The sequence below is a fragment of the Platichthys flesus genome, chromosome 5, assembly GCF_949316205.1.
Source record: "Platichthys flesus chromosome 5, fPlaFle2.1, whole genome shotgun sequence".
NCBI classification, from domain to species: domain Eukaryota; kingdom Metazoa; phylum Chordata; class Actinopteri; order Pleuronectiformes; family Pleuronectidae; genus Platichthys; species Platichthys flesus.
Genome location: NC_084949.1, coordinates 18979272 through 18985271, shown reverse-complemented (window position 1 = coordinate 18985271; position 6000 = coordinate 18979272). Strand labels below are relative to the sequence as shown.

Below are 6000 nucleotides of genomic sequence, written 5' to 3'. Positions count from 1 at the left end.
GGGGATGTGTTGTGGGTCTGCACACACCCACAACCTCAGCACACACATACACAGTAATCTGACCTCAATCAGAAGACGGGACGGATTGTTTGTTTTATTCATGATTCATATTTCTGCACACCTCTCCCTCAAACCTCCCAGGGGACACGGGCCCTCCTTTCTTGTTCCGTACATGGGATGTAATCAGCGGAGCCTCAACTGATGGAGGATTCCTCACAATCCCCTGAAGTTGATTGATTCTCAGGGACAACCAGCAGCTGGCAGGACCTGGATGTGTAGTGGCTGTGTCCCTCCTGCTTCCTCCTCAGCCTCAGCAGACACACGGACAGTCATCTGTGCTCAGCCAGGACACCGGAGGTTGTTGATGATGTGCGTTTCTTTTTTTTTATTCATGATTCAGGTTTTTGCACATCTCTTCTCCTCCCTCCTCCTCCTCCCTTCTCCTCCGCCTCCCTGCTCGTCCTCTGCAGGCCTGCTCCTCTCCATGCTGCAGAGAGGAGCTGCGTGACGTCACTGGAGGCTGGAGCGGTCCCTCGCTCGGAGAGAGGGAGAGAGAAAGAGAGGGAGAGAGAGAGAGGAGGAAAAAAATGGGGAGAGGACTGCGAGGTGAGTGAGACGCACATTTCTGTCCTTTCTTTTAAGCCCCGCGCGTCTTACGAGCATATTTGTGTCGTCGTGCATGCGCAAGGGGGAGGCGTGCGTGCGCGTGATTGCTTGCTTGAGTGTGCGTGTGTGTGTGTGTGTGTGCCATGCATGTTTTCCTTGACAGCTCCATTGACGCCGCTGCTCCTGTGCAGAGGATTTTAAACGCAGCGTCGTGGAGCTCGGTCCAGCGACGATGACAAGCTTTGGAAAAACCTGAGCGAAAATCGGGTTCGTGTTCCAGCTGTCGCCACCTCCTCCTCCTCCTCCGGGAGCCTCGGCACCACTGCCACCAGCTCCAGGCCTGTGTGTGCACATATACAATCCTCCCAGTCCTCAGTGGATTTCATCGCATGTGAGATGACATTTGCTGATGGTCCACACCCACATTGATATGCAGCTTGTGATTGATCCATGTGCAGGTATCACGAGTCGTTTGTACGCGTGCGTGTGTGTGTGCGTGTGTGTGTGTGTGTGTTCCTTCTTCTCCAGAGCTGGAGGTGTCAATGTTTGCAGTAACCGTTCGTCATGACTGTTTGAATCAGCGTTTCAGGGCCACAGGAGACTTTGATGGGCCCGTTTGGCCTGAATGTTCCTACCTGCTGCTCCTGCGTGTAGAGATGTGGACAGGAGATGCATTGCAAGTTAAAGCAGTCTGTGTATTTGAAGGGATAGCTCATGCACAAATGAAAAATGCACTCATTATCTACTATGCAGATGGAGTTGGTGGGTGAAAGGTTTTGAGTCCACAAAACACTTCTGGAGTTTCAGGGGTAAACAGTTGTTGCAGCCAAATCCAATGCAATTGAAGTAACTGGGTACTACAAGAACATAGAATGCCTCCATACAGCTCCTGTGGTGTCATCCAAGTGTCCGGAAGCTCCGACATTCATATTGTAGTCGAAACAAGGTCACCACAGGAGCCGTATGAATGTATTATCTGTTTTTTAGTCTGATATATTTTTACTTTTGAAGAATCTGTCACCATTTACTTCAATGTATTGGATTTGGTTGCAACGTTGTTTACCCCTGAAACTCCAGAAGTGTTTTGTGGACTCAAACACTTTCACCCAACACCTCCATCTGCATGGTGGCGAGTAGATAATGAGTGAATATTCATATTTGGGTGAACTACCCCTTTAACGCACAAAAAGCTGCAACCTGTGCATTTCTATTTACGTGGCTACAGATTCATGTTTCTTTTAATTTTTCTCTGAGTGCACTTTTGACTGAAGTGTGAGTGGAAATCAAAACTCTGTGATTTTCGCAATCGAAACCTCATGATATTCCCACAGGACTCCTCTAGCTCTCTTGGTGGGGAAGTGTCATGTGACTGGAGTGCATGAGAGTCAGTGGGCCTCAGCCGGATGTGTTTGTAAAATCAGCATGTGACCAAAGTTTGGAGCAGCCATGCTGGAAAAAAAAAGATGACAAGATTAATACGGACTTGCTTCTTCTTCTGCATGATGAGATTAGCGGTAAGTCCCTGACTGCTCTTGTGTATCTGCACTGCAGCAGTATACAACATGTATTCCATGCCTCTGTGCCGTGCACCCTGACCGGCGCCCTCACTCACTCGTCCGACACCGTTTTTTTGATAGTGGAAGCTACCTGCAGTTTCCAGCACGTGTGCATGAACATCACTGCAGACAGATGGTTTCCCGGCAATCACATGTCAGCAGCAATTCACACAGATGCAGAATCTGTTGATATGTGTATTGAACAGGCTTCAGCATTGAATATTCCCACTGGGGAGTGTGTAGTGTTTTGTTACTGAGTGTTTTCAGTCGGTTTGAGTGTGTGTGTGTGTGTGTGTTGGTGTGTGTGTGGAGCTTAAAATTCCAGTCGTGAATCCCATGTCAATGAAGTATTTGTGCTAGTCTGGGAACATGCTGCTGTTTACATTTCTGGGACACAGAGTCAGAGTAAGATGTCCTGATACTGTCAGTCAGTTCATGCACACAAGCCACAGACACACATTGAAAGTCAAATATCAGATTTAAATGTAGGTCAATGTTAGAAACCTAGGAAGCATATTTATTGGTCAAACCTGGAGATATTCTGTAGTTTTGTTATTGTCCTACAAATTCCATGAAAAGACCAAAACTAACATATAAACACTCTCTGATCCGAGACCCTTTTCCTATTTGCAGTTATGAAGACAAATCTTGAATAGAAAGGAATTCCCTGAAACTCCTGAGCTGTGTTGTTAGCTCCGAATACTCGGACAGGAGTAAATCTTTGTATTTCTATATTTTATACCAAGATGGTGTATGAAGGATCAATGGTAAATAAACTACGGCACTTCTGTTATTTATTACAATGAAAAGAACAGTTTGACTGATGTGGTAATGGAGGTATATAGCATTAATATTTGCACAGATCCCTTTCCTTTTGTCTGTCCAAGGGTCGGAGTTATTTAGATGATGAAACAAACAAACAGTAAATCCTCACATTGGTGGAAATGACAGTCTTTGCCCAAAGCTAGTCAACTAATCAATTGATTTCCTAAACCTTTGAAGTTAATTGATCAATCATTCCAGTAAACATCAGCAGCCTTATCTTTGAAAACAAGAACACTCTGACCTCTGACAAATCTGCTCAAGTTTACAGTTTGATTCCTGATGTGAAGCTTCATCGTTGTCCAGTGGCCTGCTGTATTTGATCTCTCTCCTGTGGTCAAACTTATAATTAATGTACAACTTATTCTCAATATTCAATTCTATTATTGTTTTGCCCGCCTTCAAAATGATGTCCAGCCAACCATCACTTAGAGATCAAGGATCAACCTTGTGATTCTGGCCTCGGGGCGTTCAAACTTTTCTGACACACTGTTAAATGCTCTCTCATGCTCTCTCATTTGAAACCCTCCCTGCTTATCAAACAGAGTGCCATGTCTGCTCCATTCAAATATGAAATATTTAATCTTCATATTTCCTCACTCGACCAGCAGCAATGTGAATATCGTGGCACCACAGGCTCAGGATTAATGAGTATAAGAGGACCTCAGAGACGGGGGAAATGCAGCTACAAATCATAGAGGCCATTTTCTGCATCATTTCCCACACACGTCCTCCGTAGAAGCTCCATCCCCAATCTTGTTTAGGTTAGCACAGTGAGCTTCATGTAAACACACGAGAACCTTTCTAATCCTGAGGAAGGAGAGGTTTCTGATCCAGCTCCGATTGGATAAGAAGCTGTAGAACTCAACTCAACTATCTGCACAGCCAACACTAGCTGAGATTGTTGCCACTTAATGCTCATTATGACTTATTAATGGTTCTTATTACTTGTCAAAAGCACTGCAAGATCGATTAGGTTGTTATAGTCCTTCATTAACAAGTCAGCCTTAGGTTGTGGGATTTAAAAAGTAAATCACAACTCGCACTGTCCAGAGTAAATCGTCTCAGATGAAAAGCCAAATTTCACGAATACGTGCTCACAGTGTACAGACTCATTGTAAAGACGCATCCTGAATGCTTATACTGTACGTGCTCATTGCCACCTCTCGAGAGGTCTGGCTATTTTCATTTAGATTTCTATCAGGAAGTCACAGTTTGTTTGCTTTCGCTAACAAGGGAGAAACGGGCTACCTTGATCATGTGAGCCTGACAACACGTCAAATGAAACGCAGAGATACCTCTTGAAAGGACCACGATATTTTCTGTCCAAATGACCCATTTTGTTGCAATGTCCTGGTTTCGTTTTCATAGTTTTTATGTTTCCTGTAGGTGTCGTGAGAACAGAAGGCTCTGAACTTGGGGAATCGACCCGTGACTATAGTTTAACTGTACAAGAGCCTGAAGATGGCCGACCATAATTTCTCTAAAATCAGTCGTAGGTGTTCAGAAATTGGTGTACGCCCAGCTTTGGTGTGGGGACATTAACATAGCATACCATATGGATTTGTCCACATTCACAGTGAGAACAGCAGGGACCAGAGCCGTTAGCGTGTTTAACAACATCTTCCTGCCGTGCACATGTTGAAGGACAACCGTTCCACTGAGCAGCCGTCTGGATCAATAGTACACAGTGGCTGTCCATCAGCTCGCATCGGTGAAAGTCCTTCCAGCTCCTTCCCTCGCCCAGCCTCATCCTGACCTGAGCTCCTGTAATGATGCTGATTGAGGGTGTCACTGCAGTGAGAGCTTCAGCTTTCTTTCTCTGCTCGGTCTCCCTATGGTCCCTGAATGTTAATACTGCCTCAGTGGGTGCCGGCTGCGGCTCCTTCATAAAATATGAAAGAGCATTAACACGGTGTCTTCTTTGCCCTTGCGTTAATGAAGTAATGGCAGAATGATAGTTAGCATACAGTAGACGTTAAACAGTTACTAAGTGCTGTTTTTTCTGGACGGAAACAAGGCTGAAAAAGTGGGGTGATTTAAAAATATATTGTTACATTCGTTTTACTCTTTGAATGGAGTGATTACTGGGCCTTGAATTACAGAAACGATCTGTTACCTTGAACCTGCTGTTGATATCACAAACAGTTGTTTATTTACATATCCAGCTGTTATCGAGCTGACAGTTGTTTGTCCAATCATAACTTGTGTGTTAGCTCTGTTTTTCGTCCCCTCCAATCAGCTGGACCTTTAACTCTTATATGCTACACCACATTGACTAGCTAGTTGCTTTAGGAGCCTGTCTGCCATTTGATGCTGACCAGTGTCCAGTGGGATTTCTTTTATTTTTCAATAAAAAACATCTGCTGAACATCTGCTTGCTAAAGCTAAAAACAAATAATAAAGGTTGGACAGGTCAACGATTGGCTGAAGCAAAGCCACAAGCAGCTGCGGATAAAGGTGATAATTCTCTATTCAATGAGCAACTTCTGTCACAATGTGGTTAATAATAAATCTGATGAACAACTTTCCCGAAGTATTGCATCAGGATGTTTGTAGCCTCATTTTACAAAAGCTCAACAATAATACAACAGAGTCGCCTGTCAAACTGCCAGGGAACACTAATAGAATTAAGTCAACGCCAAGCAGATGTAAAACCTTAGGATGGTTTATTATATTTATGTTTAACCATTAAGAAATGACTTCAACCACAAGGACAAACTAGTGAGTTCTACAAATGTATGAAGACAGATTGCCTCAACTCCAACTAAGAGCAGGACATAGTGGTTATGGTGAAAACTGCTAGAAGGCAGCTCGATGCTTTGTAAACGGTCACACAACTCAGTCCACTGGCTAATAAAGATCCTTTACGTGATTTTTAGTGGTTGTGTTGTTTTAAGTGATTAGTGGTTAGCACATCAAGAGGGTTCCTGGCTCACTTTCCATGTTTCTCCTCTTGTCAGTGAGTACTTTCCTCTGACAGACCAAAGGCATGCACATTGGATTTAGGTTAATT

The 6000-nt window shown here is 44.1% G+C and overlaps 1 protein-coding gene across 1 annotated transcript in view; it reads left to right on the top strand.

The window, feature by feature from the left end:
• Nucleotides 1-537: 537 nt before the first annotated feature.
• The window catches only part of fbxo41 (F-box protein 41), a 42325-nt gene continuing 36862 nt past the window's right edge, over nt 538-6000 (top strand). The window contains exon 1 of the mRNA XM_062388818.1: nt 538-606. The gene's annotated coding sequence lies outside the window, so the exon portion shown is untranslated. The remainder of the gene's footprint in view (nt 607-6000) is intronic.